The sequence below is a fragment of the Martes martes genome (genome assembly GCF_963455335.1).
Source record: "Martes martes genome assembly, chromosome: 9".
Classification (NCBI taxonomy): Eukaryota; Metazoa; Chordata; class Mammalia; order Carnivora; family Mustelidae; genus Martes; species Martes martes.
The window spans coordinates 62,569,298-62,589,896 of record NC_137896.1 but is presented as its reverse complement, the minus strand read 5'-3'; the positions used below and the strand labels follow the sequence as shown (position 1 = coordinate 62,589,896).

The 20,599-nt window shown below is 49.1% G+C and overlaps 1 pseudogene across 1 annotated transcript in view; it reads left to right on the top strand.

Moving 5' to 3' along the window:
- Window positions 1–416: 416 nt before the first annotated feature.
- Window positions 417–20,599, top strand: part of LOC308349092 (ribosome biogenesis protein NSA2 homolog) — a 78,602-nt pseudogene continuing 58,419 nt past the window's right edge. Inside the window, exon 1 of the transcript in view lies at window positions 417–839. The product of the transcript in view is annotated as a ribosome biogenesis protein NSA2 homolog (transcript). The remainder of the gene's footprint in view (window positions 840–20,599) is intronic.

Genomic DNA, 20,599 nt, shown 5'->3' with positions numbered 1-20,599 from the left:
CAAGCCCGGTCGCTCTGGGCCAGTTGGCTTTTCTGTGCTTCGGCGCTCGCATTGTCGTAGCCCCTGGTCTTTTTCGTGCCTGTCTCCGAAAACGCATTTGTTTAAGGTCGTAGCATTTCTACTCGGACGAAAAGGCAAACGGAAGAGCAGGGTGCAGGTGCCGGCGAGCGGCTGCGGCGGGCGGGCGGCGGCGCAGGGTGCTGCGGGAGGCGCCGGGGGCAGCTGGGACCCGGCTGGGGCGGCGGGGCTGGGCGCACGTGGCTCTCGGGGAGACGCGGCCGGAGCGCGGTCAGTTCGTGCGCGCCGGTGCCTGCCGTTCTCGCCTGGAGCCCTCGCCGCCGCGCGGGGCCCAGAGGCAGGCAGGGAAGGAGGGTCGCCCGGGGCGGGGCGGCGGCCGGCGGCGGAAGGCGCGAGTGATGATCGCCGCCCCGGGGCTCCGGCAGGCGTCCTCCGCCCGGTGTCCTGCCGAGCGTGCCCTGCCGAGCGTGCCCCGCGGCGGAAGGGGTGTCCAGAGGCGCCGATGCTCCGGGCGGCCCATCGGCGGCCAGACGGGTGTCTCCCGTGTGTGGGAGGCGGGTGGGGTGGCCGGGCTGGCGGCAGGGCCGTTCGGAGGAGAAGGCCCTGCACCGGGCCCGGCGGCGCGCCCCTCCGAGCCTGCCGGTTTCCGGGGGGTACCGGTTCCTGCAGCGGCGGGGCGCGGGGCTGAAGCCTTTGGGACCCGGAGAGGCGGGAATGAGCGGGTCCCGGGGAGGTGTGGGGACCTGGCCCCGGTGCCTCGTCGGGCGGCCGCCAAGCGGTCTGCTGCGGCGCCCCTGCCGCCCTCCTGGGCCCCGGGAGCGGTACCCGCCGAGACGGGCAGGAGAGGCCGGAGGGGTTTGCTCGGATCGAAAGTGCCTGGGTCGGAGGACGAGACCGCAGGCAGGTGGCCGCGCGGCCCGGGACCGGACAGGGTTCGTGGAGCCACCCGAGATTGGAGAGTTAGGGGGCTGGTTGTGAATAAATTCGGAATCGGGCTCGGGGGCTGACCACACACGGAAGAATGCGCCTGGCTCCGAGGTTTTTTTCCTCGCCTTTCCCCCCTCTCTCCAAGCCCTTCAACTCGGAGCCTGCAGTCGGGGCTACAAGTGAGCCTGCGGGTCGCAGTCTGCAGAGGTGAAGCCGCCCCCGCCGCCTGTCGTCCCTGGGCGGAGCCGCTCAACCTCCACCCGGACTTGGGACTGACCCGGGCTTGACCTCTCCCGCTCCAGCTCCCTCCGCCTCGGCCCGCACTCTCAGGACCGCATTCTCCGCGGCCCGCAGGCCCGGACGTCTCCGACTTGGCTCTTCCGTCGGGGCACCGGGCCTCCAGGCTGGGTTGGGGACGGGAAAGGTGCCTTTTCCGCGTGGGGTGGGGGTTAGCTGGGGAGAAGATCCAGATTCTCCGTGTCGCCGGCGGGTCGGGCCCGGAGCGCCTCCTGCGCGCTCGGGCCGCGCGGTGGAAGAGCGGAGCCTCCCCAGCGGGCCAAGTTCAGAATTTCCCGAGCCAGGCCCGGGAGTCGGGGCCCTTGGAGCCCCTGGCTGGTGACGGGGGTAGGTTACTCCCCAGCCACTTGAGAGAAGCAGCAGTGGGGCCATGGAAGTTATGGACCACGGGGCTCACAGCAGCCCCGAACTGCCTTCAAACTCGGGGGCATCCACAGTCCCCGCGGTTACTAGGTGCGCACCCCGTTCCTCCCGGACGTGCTCCCCGCAGCCGCCGCAGGCACCCTGCGAGCTCCGCCGAGGCCCGCGGCGGTGTGCTCTGGCCTGCGTGGGGAGGGCCGTGCGGGCGGAGAGGCGGCCTCGCCGGGTCTCCCGCCTGTCACATCTGCACTTATTTAAAGCTCGGCTGGTGGTCCGAGATCTCTGGAATGCCAATTGCGGACCTGGCCTCCTACGACATTTGCATTGATTAGTGAGTTGGTCATGGGGGAGGCCAAAGGCGGGGGAGGTGGGAGGCTTTGGGGAGACCGGAGGTTCACAATATTCTTCCTGACCCGGGTCCACGAGCTACCCTCCCGCCCAGCGATTCCCACTGCAGCGGATTTGCTGAGTGTTCGCGGAATAGAGAACAGAGCTTCAGGAACGTTTAATAATGTATAGAAGGGGCCCTAGCCTTTTAGCACGTCCATTGGGGTCGGCCGGCATGCACCCACAACCCTACATTTCTGAAGGGCTCCAGCGCTGAATGAGGCAGAGAAGGTGGACACGTGCTGTGACCGCAGGTTCACCCTAGGCCCCACAAGTCCCTATGCGATGTCTGGGATAGGCAGCTTACTCAATGCACGGCTCTTAAGAAATGTTTGCGGGTACAAGTCCACAAAACCTGCCTTGCTTAAAATCCCCCACACAAAGCATAAAAAAGGCACTGGCAACCTTGCCTCTGAGTCCAACACCAAGGATATGAGGCCTGGTGCAAATTCATGGGTGAACAACAAGCTTCGTTCCAACTTTATGGGATTTCTATGGTGCTGGGGGTGGGAAAGAGGCAAGGGGAGGAAGCTTTTTAATTCTGTAAACCTAGAAAAGTTGAGTCTGATTTTGCATTTGCCTTTGGACTTGGTACAGTTAAGGGTGAAAATAAGACCCCTCTGTATTTTTATTCCCCTTTGCTTTCTGTGAAGGCTTTACCCCAGAGGAAAGTTGTTTTTGTAATGCGGAAAAGAGAAACCATGTGCTGAGTCAGCAGAAGCACTGTACCAGGCCAGTTCAGTTCGATACTTTCTGCTATGTGTAATGTACCCTATGTGCCTTCCTAGAAATAATGAAAAATATATTGGTATTTTCATGGCATAGAAGTGGCCACAAAACCTGTTGGCAGTGCAGCGCCAGATTAAAGTCTGTGTCTTCTAATACAAGAAATATGCTGGGAACACGTCTTCTAAACAAGCATTAGACCCAGTCCCATTTAATGGGAGAAATGAGAAATTTGATTCTCCAAACAACACAAAACATCTTTATCCACCCCCCCATGGTTGTGTTGCAGAATGTTTCAACATTCCTTGCTGCTTCTGCTCTTGTGATAGACGTTCAAGGTGGCTCTAGCGGATGGAATCTGATTTTGCATTTTGAATCATTCAAAGCATTTCTCAAAAAGGTCTGAAAAGCCTCTTTGCAAATCCCGTTAGAATCCGAACAAACCTATGGATCCTGCATTCTCATTTTCGTGCAAGGAGTACATGTATTTATAGAGAGTCATTTCGAATGACGCTCTTACTTCTTAAGCTGTTAGGCAACGATTTTGGACAATAATTTCTTTTAACCATCCACATCTTACCTGAATTTGCAGGACCCAAGTGTTTTTACTATTGAATGACAATCCCAATCATTGTATTTTTAGGGACAGGCTGTATTTCTGGGGATATTTCTTCATAATTTAAAAAAAAATTCTTACAGTCGAGTTGCAAAATATGTGGCTTAAAAAAAAAAAAAACTAGCAAATTGCCTCAAGAACCAGCCAAAAGTATGCCTCTTTCCCTCATCTTTTTTATCTCAAAACTTAAATGAAATTAGTGTAACTGTCACGCTTTTACTATGTAAATTCTGAAAAATATAACTGACGTCTTTTAATTGTTTCAGCGTAATGCAAAAACATCTGGATGTGAAGTGAAACATTCGGTCTGTCACCCAGGTCCCAGATGTTTGGTACCACGTAGACAAAACATCAGGATGAATGACTGAAAATGTTCTCCCCAATCCAGATGGTTGAGTGCCTGGTGCTTCTATAAGGAAGCATATTTTCCTTTCTCTAAACATCACATCCTACCGTATCCCACGTAAGGCATGATTTACACTCTTTCATCGGCAAAATGCTGGGCCATTTGGAGTGCAGCAGAGCAATCAGTAAATGAAACTCTAAGTATATGTTTTGGGAAACACAGTCCAAGTACAAGTGTTAGTGTGTACTTAGGAGGGGGGTGGTGGCAGTGGAGCCAGAAATCGGAAGATAGGAAAGAGAGAGCCTTATTCAATGGGATAATGACCTGACTTAAAGGACGCAGCCTCCCAGGAATCCTCTGTGGCATCCCATAATCATAAAGAGGCTAAGCCCGGCATCCAGCAGCAGCGTGAACCAGGCTGCCTTTCGCCTGAGATGCAGTCAGACCATGAAATGTCACTGTGGCCCTGTCCCCCTATTATTCCTTCTCCAAGGATTATAAAGTCAAACAAATATTATATGGCATGGCAACGTGATTAGGATTTGTGAGCATTATACAGGTGGGGACGTTCTACGTTTGAAAAGAAAGTGGTATAGTGACTATTTTAACAAGTCAAAAAACCTACCGACACGAGATTTCTCTTCCTGTGAAATATCACTACAGTCTACAATTGGTAGGCATTGGAGATGGCTATGCAGAGCCACATTTTTTTCTTTGCCCCAAGTCACAGAGATTTAAAATCTTGAGCCGAGTCTGAGGTTTTCCACGACTCTTTGCCTTAACCATGTCGAGAAAGGAGGAACAGATATAAGAGAGGCCTTCCACTAGAATCAGCAGAGGCAATCAAACCCGGAATGAATTCCATTCTACTCATTAGCCTCACACACTCACCGGATTATAGAGGAGTGTTTAGATAATGAACGGCAATGAATGTTAAAACATCATAAAATCTGACCACTTCACAATTCCTGCAAGAAAAACATATCATTTTAAATAGACCTTCTTACAACTCAGAATCTGAGATTTGGATAATAAGACGCAGGATTCCATACTGGCCCACGATCAGTTTTAAAAAGCAGTTTACAAGGATGTTGTAGAGTTTCAGGGATACACATATTGGGTCTTTAGAGACTCAGGAGGCAAAAGGGAATCTTTAACACCATATAAAACAGAATCTCAGTTATTTTTCTTAATTGCTATAATTGGGATGTTTTCATGACTTTTTGGTGATTCATTTATTAGAATAATAAAATGACAGAGCGAACTGGAAGGGATTCAGAGCTCAGTCAGGCCTCCTGTCTCCCTTTATGGAGGAGAAGACTGGAGACAAAAAACAAGAAAGGACCTATCCAAGGCCACATGTTAGTCAAGGGAAGGGTCAGAACTAGAATCACTGGGCTGCAGTCATGACTCACAGAGCCCACTGCTTGTTACAGGACAAGCTGTCTTCGAAAATGCTGCCCAAACACATAGATTTCCCGGCAGTGTCCAAGAAACTGACACCCCTCACTAGGGACTGGAAACAGCTCAAGACCATTCATCGGTGTCACACAGCTAAGGACTATAAAACAAAGCCAGATTTTTAGGCAGAGTTCTCCTACTTGTCTCCATAGTAAGGCAAACTATTGCAAAAACATAGCTAATGAAACTCTGTCAACTTCAACAATCTGGCTAGTGGTCCCAATAACAACAAATGACAGCTTAGGTTTTTAGAGAGAACTTACAACCCTTTGGAAGAATGTCATGCACCCAATCAGCTGCAGTCTCTTTTCTTTGAAAATAACACATGCAAACAGTCAAAATAGGGGACCTTAATGGGGAGAAGAGAGGAGGAGGAGGACGTGGTGGTCATAGCCATGCCAACACCATTCCTGACAGAAGAAGACAAAGGTGTCAGTGGAAGGGTCTCACCTGACTTACAACCACATCAAGGCACTGTTCCAGTAGTCTGTGGAATGAAATCAAAGATTGGGATGCATGGGGTGGGTGGAGCGTGAGGGACGGCAATGGGAGGGACCCAGGAGAAATACGCCATGTAAGGATATGTAGATAGCAACATGAAGCATATGTCCCCAATTTTTAGGACCTGGGAATCTCACTGGTCCTTCATGGTGTGAGCCAAGGAACTGGATTCAGAAATTACATAATCAAACCTCTCCCATTTTCTGTTACTCAACATCAAATGAGAACCTAAAAGCATGGCTTCTAGGAAGGGGAAACAACTCCTCTTCATGAACATTTTGGCCCAAGAAATGCTAGTAAGGATACTGATTAGGAGACATGAGAGTGGGAGGAGGGAATCACATGAAGACTCAGTATTGGGAGCTGTGAGAAAAGAAATAGCCATGTTTCGATTGGCCTGGAGAGAGAAGAGATCCCAGTGAGCCTTCCCTACAGGCTAATCCAAGGTCAGTGCCCCTGGAGAAGCCGGCTCTGGCCAAAATTTGAATTGGGCAGTGGGGGGAGATAATGATGCTGGGGAGAGAGGTCTGACAACCAATATTATTCCTTTGAAATGCTTAGGGGAGCAACTAAACCAGCAAATGTTAAACCAAATAAAACCAGCATGCCCGCTTACCTCTTTAATTTACTCTCCCAAACAGATCATCATTTGGGCTATTCCCCTGAAGTCAAGCATGAAATCTATTTAGCTGGAGAGCTACCCATTTCCTCTGACCTGCAGAAGAGATGCCCTGTTCTTCCAGAATCCCTGGAATGCCAGAATCTAGAGAAAACTGCAGCCACATGCCTGGGCCCCTTGAGATCCTCCCTCCCGCACCCCTCCCCCCCACACCCAAGGAACAGAGTAACAAAGATGGAGCCAACTTTCAGCACCACCCAACCTAGAAGCAAAGCTGCTGGTTGATCAGCGTAGGTCACTGTGTGACTTGAAGTTGCTATGGGTTTAAGAGGGTCTCTTGCCAACAGGAGTTTCTCAGCTTTTTTTGGTATCTGGGTCTTTTCTGGCAATTGTGTGAAGCCTATATAGACTGCAGGTCAGAGTGTTTTAAAATGCATAAACCAGGGGCACCTGGGTAGCTCAGTCAGGTGTTTGCCTTCAGTTCAGGCCATAATCCCAGGGTCCTGGGATTCCTGCTTAGAGGGGAGTCTGCTTCTCCCTCTCCCAGTGACCCTTCCCCTGCTCCTGCCCTCACGTGCTCTCTCTCTCTCTCAAATGGAAAAATAAAAAAACAAAATGCATAAACTATATTGAACTAAGTTTATCAGAATATTTTTAAGAAACTAACTTGTGAGACTGTACTATATTTAACCCATTAAATGCAAGATTTACTGGTGGGTCTAATAACATCTGCCGTATTGAGATAGTGATGAGTGTGACTAATCAGCTAGCATCAGCAACTCTGTGACATGAAGGTAGCTGTGATTTCTGTTGGTGACAGAGTCACGGGAAACAGCTAGTGTTGCAGTTTGTTGTCCATATTCAGAATGTAAGGAAAGGTTAATTTTCACATAGAAATGAAGATGCCATTTTTTTCATGTCGGAGTTTATGGGATTCTGTTTTTACTTGATTGTGTTTCCAGATCACTTCATATTCAAGTGAAGAAGCCCTTAGAAGGACGAAAAGGGGCAGGCTAGTAGTACTTTAGAGATATGCAATATAATGTTCATTTGGCTCCATTTTGACTGGATTATGTTGGGTCCCCATTTGGAATTTAAATGTTGAGCCTGTGATATTGGGTCTTGGTCTTGAGGCGAAAACTAAGTTTATAACATAATCCAGGAGAGTGAAGATCTGGAGAATTGTCCTAGAGGACACCAAAAGAAGCGTCAAAGATCACCTGCCAAAGCATTTGGGGCAGGGGTGTGACCAGAGCCAGGAAAGACTTGATGAGGATGAGTGGATCACCTCTGCTGAGGCCCAGGGTGGGGCTCAGACTGGAACGTGAAATGCAGAGGGACCCAGGGAAGGAGTACTGGCTGCTGCTGGTGGGCAGAGAGACCCCAGCAGTCTGATAATCCCAACCTTCAAGACTTGTGGCTGCAGAGGAAATAAGGCCAGGCACAAGTCAGAAAAAGAGGACGATTCTGCTTATCCAAAGGGGAGTAAGACTTCAGTCCCCACTGCAGGGAATCTATGGCAAGCCAGCGGAGCAGAAGGGATCTGCGGGAAGGGTAGGGGAGAGACCAGATCGGGGACACAGGCCTACAGCCTGAGAACTGAAGGCAGAGACAGGACCCAAAGCAGTCGGTCTGACTGCAGTCAAAGAAACAAGGGATAATGCGAACTTCCTTCAATGTAAGAACTTCCATTCATCAAAAGACATCATTAAGAGAATGAAAAGTCAAGCCACAGACGAGGAGAAAAGTATTCACAACATATATTTGATGAAGGATTCATATCTAGAATACACAAAGAATGGGTGCCTGTATGGCTCGGTTGTTAAGTGTCTGCCTTCGGCCCAAGTTATGATCTCAGTGTCCTGGGATTGAGCCCCGCAGGACTCCCTGCTAGGTGGAGAGCCTGCTTCTTCCTCTCTCCCTCCCCCTTCCTGTGTTCCCTTTCTCACCATGTCTGTCTCTGTCAAATAAATAAATAAAAGCTTTTTAAAAAATAGAATACATAAAGAATTTTTGCAAATCAGTAAGAAAAATACCAAACACACCAAAGTTTACAGATGTACAAAAAACTCAACAGACACTTCACAAAGGGGAATATCCAAGGGGCCAGTAAGCATGTGAAAAGATGCTCAAAGCCATTAGTCACCAAGAAAATGCAAATTAAAACTTCACTAAAATACACACATGGCAGAAGGGCCAAAATGTAAAAAAGAACAAAAAACTAACAACAACAACAAAAAATTATTGACAATATCACCTGTTGGAGAGGATGTAAAACAACTAAAATCCTCATAGACTGTGGGTAGGAATGTATACTGGTACAACCAGTTGGAAAAATTTGCAGTATCTACTAAAACAAAGCAATAATACATATCCTAAAGACCCAGCAACTCAAGTCCTAGATATAGGCCCGAGTTTGCACATGCCCATCAAAAGACCTCTAAGAATATAGTCTTAAGGGGTGGCCCAGTAAGTAGAACATGCGATTCTTTATCTTGGGGTCGTGAGTTCAAGCCCCATGTTGGGTGTAGAGATTACTTAAAAAATATATTCTGGAGCACTTGGCTAGCTCAGTTAGTGGAGCGTGTGATTCTTGATCTCAGGGTTGTGAGTTCAAGCCCTGCATTGGGTGTAGAGATAACTTAAAAATAAAAAAAAATCCTAAAAAATATTCCTTTATATATTTTACATGTTTATAAGTATAAATATTATATAAATTTATATATATGTGTATATGTGTGTGTGTGCATATCAACTTCATTCATCATAGCACCAACTTGGAAACAATTCAGACTGTAGTATATAATGGAATATCACAGAGCAACGAAAAAGAACCAACTATTGCTATACAGAAAGTGGCTGAATCTCACAGACACAATTAGAGCGAAAGAAGCCAGATACAAGAGAGTACACACTGCTTGATTCCATTTATGTGAAGGACAAGAACAGGCAAAACAAATCTACGGTGATAGCGATCAGGATAGAATTTACTTTTCTGAGGGGCTATTGATTGAGAGGGGGTTGCAAGGGCACCTTCTGTGGTGCTGAATTATAAATATTATTGACTTTCTGGAAAGCGATTTGGAAATGCAATCAAGTAAAAGCAGCTGGCCATGCCCTAGCTTCAGTCCTTCTAGCTCTGTGGTTTTATATTACAAAAAGATTTCAATGGGCCATATGAGCATGAAGAGAGTGCAAGTTACAGACTGGCAAAGATTTTTGCAATAGATATATTGACAAAGGTGACAAAGGGCTTATCTCCAGTTAAAAAATGTGCAAAAGACGTGAAATACACTTTACAAAAGACAATAATCAAATGGCCAAGAAGTATAAGGAAAAGTGCTCAACATCATTATTCTTCAGGGAAATACACATTAAAACCACAACTTGATACTAATGTATTTCCACCAAAAGGACTGAAATTAACAAGACTGGTGGTAACAATGGTGGCCCAGGATCTCAAGCAATGGAATCTTCTATACACCGATTGGAGCACAAAATGGATTGAGCCATTTTGAAAACCAACTAGATCTACTGAAGCTTCATACATGCCTGTTAGGTTGGGGCTCTGCATGGCTGGCCCTGGAACTGAGTTAAAGAAGAACAGAAGAAGAACCAGGGATCTGGGCTAGGGAAGTCCACCGGACTTGAGAAACCCTATTCAAGTGTTTGCGTTTCTTCTTAGATTTCTAACCAAGTTCCTTACGCAAAATCCCAGCATTATCATGGCTTAAATAAAGGGGAAGGGGAACTAGCAGAGCTTAGTTTGGATCAGTAAGGGAGAATAGAGATCAGGTCCACTGGTGGAAATGGCTGAGCCAGCCAGAAAACCTGGGAAGTTTCCAGGAAGCTTTGAAGAGAGTGTGTGAGTAAGGCTGCCGGGTTCTTTCTTGGGGCACCACGTGAAACGACCAAGAAAGCCACTCATCTCTTCCCACTGCTGTCCAGGAGATGGCCCTCTCCCTTCTTAGAACTCCTGCCACCTTGGGTGGTGTGGGCAACGCATGCCTCCTGAGCAGAGGTCTTCCTGTCATCCTCCCTTGTGTCTCTAATGAGCCAGTGCGGTGGGAACTCAAATGAGAGTCCACATTTATTGTGAGAATCCAGCTCGGGTGGGGACAACGAAGGGGAGGAACGATAATGGGGAAGGGAACAAAGTAACCCAAAAAGCGAAGAAGGCCACAGCCAACAGAAGCCTGAGGCCCAGCCTTCTGGCTATCCTTGCGTGAGCCCACCCATCAGCATTCACTTCTGGCCACACACTGATGCCTCCCATGAAAACCGGTGCCAGGATGGACAGGCTCCAGAGTGACTCATAACAAACAGCAAATAGCAGGGGAAGGCCAGGGATCTGACATCTGTTCTCTGGCCCATAATTAAAACTTCTTTCCTCTAAACAATGAGGACAGTAGTTATAAGTACCAGCCTTAGTGTGTCACTGTCAGAGTGTTTTTTTCCTAGTTTGAGAATTTTCTCAGGAGACGTAACCAATGAAACAACCACCCCCAACTTCCCAGATCACATGTCAAAGTTCCAAGTTATCATTACCTTTGCCCCAGCGAAATCCTTGAACAAAATACGAAGTACAAGATTACCAGCCCTCTTGCAAAAGAAGGGGTTTTTTGTTTGTTTGTTTGTTTTTAGAGATACTATTAAAATGAGACCCTATTCACATGTCTTGTTCTGTTCATTTCGCTTTGAGGTTTGGGACACTGACTTTTCCAACTGTTACCTTCCACGGACATGTTTTAGACACTTACTCTGTGTAGAATGCTGTTTCGCATGGAAGGGATGTGCGTAAACCCGTACAATAGGATGACCTGAGAGACACTTGGTCATTAAATCTCAAGACACCATTACTCACTGATTCATTCATTCAAAGAATGTTTATGGAACCCCATCATGTGCCAGACACCTTGTAGGTGTCAATGACGCCACAGAGAACAAAACAAGTCTCTGCCCCTCACAAGATTATAGTCCAGTGAGGAAGGAAGGTTTTCATATTTAAAAATCATTCCCCTCTGTATGTTTCACCCTTTCTCCAACCCTAAACTGCCTGAAAAAGATAGCTGTCGAACTTAGGATTATCAGGGCTTCATAGTGGGGGGTAGGGGGATCTCACTGCACCTGAGAGGGCCACTGGGTGGGGAAGAAGTAAGCAAATAGTTTGAGGGGAGTGTAGTTGGCATTTCTATCCTGTTCTGTGGGGCTTGGGGAGTTTGATGGACGGCAGCTGTGGCATCCTCCAAACTATGAGACACGATCCTGCCAAAGAAACACAGTGTGTCTCTACATTTCTTATTCAGTTACGAAAGGCCTTTGTCCCCCACATGGTTGAGAGTCCCCTAAGCTGAGTCCAGAAGGTAGGTGGAATCTAGGGTGAGGGGTGGGAGTTGAGGACTCAGGATAGGCCAAGACCTTCACTGAGGTCCAGGAGAATACCATTCTAGATCTTTCTCACCTCGACTCTCTAGCTGGGTCTCCACAGACAAACCAGAATGAAGGTTGAGAATTCAGCTAATATTGCTCCCTTTATTGAAAAGACAAAAGGTGATGTGTTGGCTTGCTGCTGTCCAGGTTGGAAAGCATTTCCATGTGTTGATGGCATTTGTTTCTCCTAATAAGTGGACAATGCAACCCATTTTACAGATGAGAGAAGTGAGGCTTCTTTCTGCAGATTAAATAATTTGCCCAATCCATACAACTAATGAAGTGGTGGGGTGGGGATTTGAATCCATTTCTGCTGTTAGTCCTGTGTCCTTTCCAAAGGCACAATATTATTATCCAAACTTGTAAAGCTGAGAGCACAGGTGGGTCCTCTTTCCAAGCAACCCAGAACCCCCCAAGGTGAAGGTTTGCTCCTGAACTCGGCAAACAACATGGAAGATTCTGCCAGGAAGGAATCTTGCATGTGGCAGGACACTGCCCAGGAGGGCTTGTCTCCGTGTGTGCTGAAGAGAAAACAGATGTCAGCGACAGGTTCTCGGCCACCAATGTTAACTCCATTTTATGATTCTCAGGGCCAACTGAGAAGAGAGATTCCTGCTTGCCTAACTGGGCCAGCCCGATGCACATGGAAAAGAAATCGTTGTCTCCACTGTATGACTCGACAGCGGTGGTCAGCAAACTTTCTGTAAAGGGCTGGAGAGTAAATGTTTGAGGCTTTAGGGGTCACAGGTAATCGTTGTCACAACTGACAGAATGTGTTACATTCACCTGTAAGCGAACGGGCGTGGCTGTGTCCCGGTCAAACTTCCGGACACTGAAACGCGAACGTCGTATAATATTTACACTCCACAAAATATTACTCTTGTGTTGATCTTTTCCAACCATTTCAAAAAGTAAACATTCTTCTTAGCTTGTGGGCCATACAGAACAGACCGTGGGCCACCTGTGGGTCAGCCGTGTACCAGAGGACCAAAGAGGTCCCTGGCTCCCAGCTCCTAGCCCCCACACGTCCCAGGAATTCCACACCGGTACTTTGTTCCTTTTGGGGTTAAACCGTACTTCTCCAGGCTTCTGTTTGAAGAAGCAGGCATTCTGACCCAGCACATTAACTTCCTAACAACCTCCTTTTCAAAGTTTATGAGCTGGGTTAGAATGTAAGCACCATGTGGGCTGGGCTTTCTGGCGTTTTTTTCGCTGCTCAGTTCACTGTTAAGAATCTAGGATGGTGAACAGCGTCGTAGAGACCCTCCGTACAAATCTTGGTTGAATGGAAGAATGAACTTTCCCTTCCGGCCTAAGAGGTTGGGGCCACCGGAGGGACAGCAGCAGGCGGAGAGCAGTGAAGGCAAAGGGCGCGCCCCTCCCCCCACCCCCGTCCCTTGGGGTGAGGTAGGCAGAGGTGATGAAGATAAAGCTTCAGACTTAATGATGTTCCTGCGGGCCTGGGAGGCGCCGCAGTCAGCGATGCTCCAGGAAGCCAGCAGGCTTGGAAGAGGTGGGATGCGGGGCGTGCCGGAGCCCGAGGAGCCTGGGAAGGGCGTCAGGAAAAAGCCCCAGTGGCTGCACTCGGCGCCTGGAAGAGCGTCATCAAGCCTCGGCAGCTCACTCCACCCATTCCAGTGGAGTGATGGGGTCCCTGCCAAGGAAAACATTAAGACTTGACAGATTTGGCAAGTCCCCGGGCTGTGGATTTGTGCAACGTAAAGTTAGAAGGGCCCCTTGGGAGACGGGGCAGATCTGAACAGACGGTAGGAAAGCGTGCATGGGAAGTCAGAACCTACTCCCTCGGCAGACAAGGAAAGGGAAAGCTGAGAGAGGGAAGAAAATAAAGACCACCCCTGACACCCCCAGGAGTCACACATTTTCCTGGGTCAGACACATCATAAAGTGCTGTAGGACGGAATGAATGCAATGGCTGTGGGGTGTGTTAGTAAAAATAACCAGAGTTCCTCACTGTGACCGCAATGAAAAATATCACGCGCGAAGTTACTGGATGGAAAAGTTCTCGGAGATGAGCTGTCCCGGTGGAGGGGCTCCAGCCTTGGTTTCTCCCCCTCCGTTCTCCCCGTGCAGAGTGAATTCACAACCAGCCGTTCCCTGGCTGCCTCCAAATTGCTCTTTGTCTCTTACTTAGGGTCCACCGCGATCTGACCCGGTAATTCCCACACATGTAAAGGGATGGACCGAATCGGTTGTTTCACCTCTGGTTAGAGAAGTCAAGCTGTGGTCCTGTGAGACCTTACAAATCACGGTGCAGGAGGTGAGGTCCCCGCATCCCTGGCCCAGGAGACCCAGGATGGGGAGGAACGGGTAGGACACACGGAGCTCCCCACTGGAGTTGGGGGGTCTGTCCCTGCAGCGGTGGGGGTCAACTCTGGGGCCAACCAAGAATCATACAACATTAGGGAGGGCCTGTGGTGAGTTGTGGAGACACATGCCGCATGTCTCTTCCTTCATGTGCCCATAGTGGCATGGAGTACTACAGAAAAGTCTGGATCTTATTAGCTATTTTTTTTTTTTTAAGATTTCATTATTTCTTTGAGAGAGAGAGAGAGAGAGAGAGAGCAAGAGTTGGGGGGAGGGGCAGAGGGAGAAGGAGAAGCAGACTCCCCGCTGAGCAGGAAGCCCAACACGGGGCTCGATCCCAGGACCCTGGGATCATGACCTGAGCCAAAGGCAGATGCTTAACCGACTGAGCCACCCAGGCACCCTTGGATCTTACCAGCTTTTTGACTTGGGGTGACTTATTTTACCACATAGTGGCTTGGCTTCATCAACTATAAAGTGCGACTGATACTCCCCTCAGTGCTTGTTGTGAGGATTGATTGAAACGATCTGTGTAATGTAGTTTTTCTGTATCATATACAGTATTGACTGATTTCACTTAGCACAATAACCTCTCCATCCATCCATGTTGACTCAGATGGCAAGATCTCAGTTTTTATGGCTGAGTAATATTCCATTGTATGTGTGTGTCTATGACATCTTCTTTATCCATTCATCTATCAGTAGACACTCGGGCTGCTTCCATACCGTGGCTATTGTAAATAATGCTGCAATGAACATAGGGGTGTGCGTATCATTTTGAATTAGTGTTTTTGTTTTCTTTGGCTAAATACCCAGTAGGGGAATTACTGGGTCATATGGTATTTCTATTTTTAATTTTTTTTTTGAGGAGGCTTCATACTATTTTCCACTACAGCTACACCAGTTTGCATTCCCATCAAGAGTGCACAAGCGTTCCTTTTTCTTCACATCCTTGCCAACGTCTGTTATTTCTTGTCTTTTTTATTCTAGCCTGCTATTGTGGGTTTTTGTTTTTTTTTTTCTTTTAAGTGCAGATTGGTGAAACCATGGCCACCTACGTGAAATCAGCAAAGTTTCCCCTCCCATTTTTCTGGCTTTTATGAAGAGAAGGGAGCCTTTCCAATGTGCCCCGACATCTTACTGCCTATTTCTCGAGCTCCTTTACCCAAGTCCCCCAGTGGAGAGGAGAGCAAGTGGGTGTCCAGTTGGGTGTGCCCCAGAGTGATCCACCACCTCCATGAAATTTTCTTTAGGTCTCAGCTTTAATTTACACATTCTTGCCAATTTTATCTCTTACTCCATAACATGTTTTAGTAGATTACATCTTATTAAGTTATTCCCTCAGAATCTTTGAGTAACATTGAGCTTCCACGAAGACCAACCTTCATCCCCAACACATATCTCTGTTGGAAAATCTCAAACCAATATCATTTCTGCCTACTGCCGGTCAGCAGGTCAGGGGAGGGAGACCCCAGGTCAGACCATCAGGGATGATTTCATGAAGCAACTCACGTGAAGCCCCAAGCTATGACCCACTAGGATGCAGACATGTGGAAAGAAGCAAGGTCATGAGCAGAGAGGTCTGGAGGTGAACACAAATGAAACGGTCAAGGAATCACAAAGACGTTTTGTTCCAAAACCCAGGAACTGAGCTTCTTTCTCACCTGAAAGTCACTAATCTTTGTGTCTCGTTCCAGGAAAACCTGATCCCACAGGGCCAGATTTGCCGTCCCAAGGCCATCAGTCACCTTCAGCAAGCACACCATTTCTTCTACCCTCCTCTCTAACTCTCTACACATTTTCCATCTGGACAGGAGGCCCCGGGCAAGCACGTTTGGCACCAGGCATTGCTCACGCGCCTCCCTCAGGACTTACGGTCATTAAGAAATTTCTCATAATGAGCACTGTGGCTCCAAAGCACCCAGCTTTCCTTGCCCGTCTTTACAGTTAACCTCCAGGCTCCGCCCCCCCCCCACCCCAGGTCAGGGAGCTTCTCACGGTGGGAACTGCCCTTGCTTCCCTTCCTCCTCCCTTCCTTCCTCTGTGTAACTTCCTTCCTGGAAGTGTCGATAAGGACTGCAAGCCAAGGGGAGGTTGAATCATGATATCCAATCATTCTGCTATGTATAAAGTGTGAGCTGGCCCAGTGTGCTGAGCTAACTAGCTTATCGCCAGAACTCTCCCATGTTTTTCTCCCAATGTTGGCCATCTTCCTCTGGGTTCAAGCGGAGACATCAAGAAGCAGAACAAGGTACAGTTGGGGGACCTAACAATGCCTTCCTCCCACTGATGCATTTGCCACCAACTGAAGAAGCCTGCTCGGGACTCACTGATGTGGAATGGTGCTAAAGTAGGGGCCCCTTGAAGATCACCAGGTCTTTATTTTGTAATGTTGGTTCTGCGTCATGGAATGACAAACTCAGACCTCTGGGGCCTGGCCATAAGGAAGGCATGGCAAGAGGACATGTTTTTCTGCTTGTTTCCTTGTATTTCAAAGCAGGTAGCTGTGTCCTTACAGATGGGATCTCTCGTGGCTTCTCTCGATGAACGCTCAGTGGAATATATATTGGCTTCCAGCCAACATGTTTCGATGCCAAGCTGTCTTCCACACAGACACTGACATGGGGCATCAAAATAAGAGAACTTTTTAATTAGACAGAGGTTACTATAAAGCAGCGTGTAATGGTGTTACAGACTCACCAGGGAGAAGAATTAATCCAGATATGATGCAAACTCAGCTCCCCACCCATAAAATGGGCATAATGCTCCTTAAATAATAGGTATGCTGGGAAACGATTTGGTAAAAGCGAACACTTGGGAAAGAGTTTAGTCCAGTGTAGATCCCAGTCATAAGCATTTACTTCTTCTCTTCAGTGCATCATCAAATTGAAGGTGGTAAAGTGGCTCCTTTGGGAGAGAAAGATGTGTACCTTTTAGGCAGTGGGGAGTCAGCTTACGAACTCCACTCTTCGTAGACGTGGCCACGGTGGGAAATACAGGGAGCTCACAGCAGAATTTGGACGTGTCATGAGAGCTGTTCCTGGCATGCTCAGTCCACACTGCTTTGGAGGCTGTGGAGGAGGCCCCAGTCCCAGACTCTGCCTGGGGGTCCTTGCGGTCAGATTCTAGGCTGGAAAGAACCCGGCTACCGACACTTTCTGAGGCTCTGACTTCCTTTATCCTCTTCTGGACTGCTAACAGCAGCTTACAATTAAAATGAGAGAAAGAGTGGCTCCAGAGGTGTCCTTAGGGCTTTGGGGAGGGACTTGGAGATGTTTAAAGAGGATGCGGGAAGAAGGGACCCCAGAGAATCACTTCCCCTTGTCAGGAAGGTGGGTCCTGGTGGATAGTATCCAAAGGATGTTGCATGCATTCCTTTGGGCTTGTCCCCAGCTTGAGGCTTTCTGACACTGTCTGGGGTCCTTTCTCCACTCTGGTCAAGGCTAAGAGCCTGCCTCTCACAGAAAGAGTCAGAACTTGAAGTGACTGTAACCCATACCAGGATCCTGCGTCTACACGGAGGGCGAAGACCTGACCACAGCTCTGACGAGGTTTACCTTCCCAAGATGAACAGGGTAGGATTTGCTCAGTATCTATTTAGTTTTGACAAGCCAACTGAATGTCAAGAACAAGTCAAAAGACCAATGAGGTTTCCATGAAACTGGTTTTGCTGGTTTGTTTTTGTTTCGTTTTACCACGGCATCAAGAGGGCAAGAACAACAAAATTCTGTAGACTCAAAGCTCTTTGGAAGCAAGGTTACCTTCATGTAAATAGCACGTTTTTTCCAGGAAGCTAGTAAATCAACAGAATGTGTCCCAGAGGCAGGCACACAGGAGGAATGAGGTAAAAAGCCATCGGCCTGGGTCACACAGCACAAGGAGGCCAAGGGGAGGAGAAGAAGCTTCCACGGGAATTAGTTTTCTAACCTCCAGTTCGTATTCTCTCAGGCAGCGGTGTGTATTTTTTATTTGGAAAAGTTCCAAAGTGGGTCTCCGAATTTCAGCCCAAGACAAGGCCGTGCCGGCTTTGGAGGTCAAGCTCATGCACATCAACTCAGGAGCTTCCTGTTGTCCAGATCTCCTGGCCCCCAGCCTTCCGCTGCAGCTGTGGTGCCATGGGGACCCAGAGATGGCCTGCCACGGTCTCTGCTTCTGCTCCTGCCCCCAGACTGCCAAGAAGGGCTGGAGTGCACCGCGGCTGTGCAGAGCGGCCCGGGGCCGAGCCAGGTTTCCATCTTCAGCTTGTTTCTCAGAGCAGCTCAATGCCCTATTATTCATTTCCACTTGACTTGCTCTCCCGTTTCCTGCCTGCCTCGCCTTTCCAAGCCTCACCACGCTCGCCATGCCCTCCACCCCCACCCCCTGCAGTCAGCACAGGCCCCCATGGGTTCCCTCCCCCGGAGGCTGCCTGAGCTGTCACCCGCCTGGCCTTTACCTCAACATTCTCAGGTCCATCACCCCTGCTTGCTGCTGCTTTCCAAGGTCGATTCCTCCACTCCTTTCTACCTCCCCATGATCGTGCTGCCCCTGAGTTCCCTCCCAGGTCCCATTGCTGCCCCCCTACCGATTCCCCACCGAACATTGTCTCGTGGCCCATCACCCAGGGAAACTTCTCACGCATCACTGTGATGCTGCCTTAAAGTCACTCTTGCTGCCTGGGCTTCTCGTGTCCCACCCAGCCTCCCTAGACTTAGACTTTTCTGCCCAAGATAACCATTGTCTATTTATCACAAACCAAACCAGCCCATTACCTCCCACTCTGGGGCCTCCTTGAGGCCTTGGAAACGTGTTCCAACTCTTGTTCTCAAGACTGTCCTCCCTGTTCTTTTCGGCTCGTCTCCTGCTTCCCTCCCTCTTCCCTCACATCGGTGTCACTGGCATCTCTCAGTGTGAAGGGACCCCCCGGTTCTTTTTTTTTTTTTTTTTTGAAGACTTTATTTATTCATTTGACAGACAGAGATTACAAGTAGGCAGAGAGGCAGGCAGAGAGAGAGGGGGAAGCAGGCTCCCTGCTGAGCAGAGAGCCGGATGTGGGGCTCGATCCCAGGACCCTGAGATCATGACCTGAGCCGAAGGCAGAGGCTTTAACCCACTGAGCCACCCAGGTGCCCCGGACCTCCCAGTTCTGCCTTTCTTCTGTTTGGGTCCATTTCTCCCTCTACTGGCCCCCGGACATTGTTTCCTGAAAGTCACCGCCAGGAGCTCCAGTTCCACATATCCAGTTGGGACTGGAGTTTTCCTCTGTCTCTCCTCCCAGAACACTTTTCCCTCAGGGTTCCATGTCTCTCTCCTAGCCATGAGCATCTTCCCAGGCACCCTGAAAGCAGCCAAATTGATTGTCTTCTACCCACACAAGGGATTGGTTGCTCCTGACCTCTGCAGGGTCCCCACTGTCCATCAGGGAGCACTGCCCGTGCTTGCCAGCCCTCTTCCTCTCAGACCTGGGTTCTTGAAATCACCCTTGGTCTGCCTACCTGTCTTCCCTCCTCAGCCCGCTCCTTGATGGCTCTTAGTGGCTCATTGGGTCTATTTACAAATACAGAGATGGGGGTCACATCACCTCTCACTTCCTTACCCCCATCCTCAAGGCTCCAACTCCTTGAAGGGATGGCTGCAGTTTGCAAAATACTGCATGGCTCCTGTAGCCTCTGTATCATGCCTCTCAAGATGGCCCATCTTTTTTTTTTTTTTTTTAAGATTTTATTTATTAATTCGACAGAGAAAGAGAGATCACAAGTAGGCAGAGAGGCAGGCAGAGGGAGAGGGGGAAGCAGGCTCCCTGCTGAGCAGAGAGCCCGATGTGGGGCTCGAGCCCAGTACCCTGGGATCACGACCTGAGCAGAAGGCAGAGGCTTTAACCCACTGAGCCACCCAGGCGCCCCAAGATGGCCCATCTTAACTTCAGTTCTATTTCCCACCACCCTTCCTGCCCCCTCCCCAACATATGCACGCACATGCACACGTGTCCTTATCGTACCCACCTTCCGTTTGGGACCATTCATCATTCTCCAGATACAGCGTTCATAGCTGCACATTGAGCTGGCTCCTTACCTTGGGACATTATCCTCCCCACTGGAAATCTCATCTTTTAAGACTTGTCTCTTCCACGAAGCGTTCTTTTATTCCTTCTTGCACAACTCACTGCTTCCACCTCTGAAGTCACATAGTGCTTTCTTTGCGTCTCCACTGGAGGACTGACTTCCTCCTTGAGAGGGCAGACCGCGTCGTCCTTGTGCCTGCACCCTGAGAGACACAGCGACCTCACTCGCACACAGTGAGGACTGCTCACTCGCCGAGAGCACGTGTGAATGAGCACGGAACACATTCCCCTGCCGTCCAGGAGTGGTCCGTGTAAGCGCTCCGGGGGTAGGCTGAGTGCTAGATGACAGGGCTCTCACAATATTTATACCTTAGCTTCGTCGGGATCCTAGCTCAGACTCAGCCGAGGGTCCTGCGAGCAGCCCTCCAGCTTCACTCCCTCACTGTCCTTACTTTGTTCTTTCTGGCACATGGGCCTCTCCTCTACCCCTTTACCCTGGATTAGATTAAGCCTCTTCCTCTTCCATAGGTCTACCAGAACGTTTTA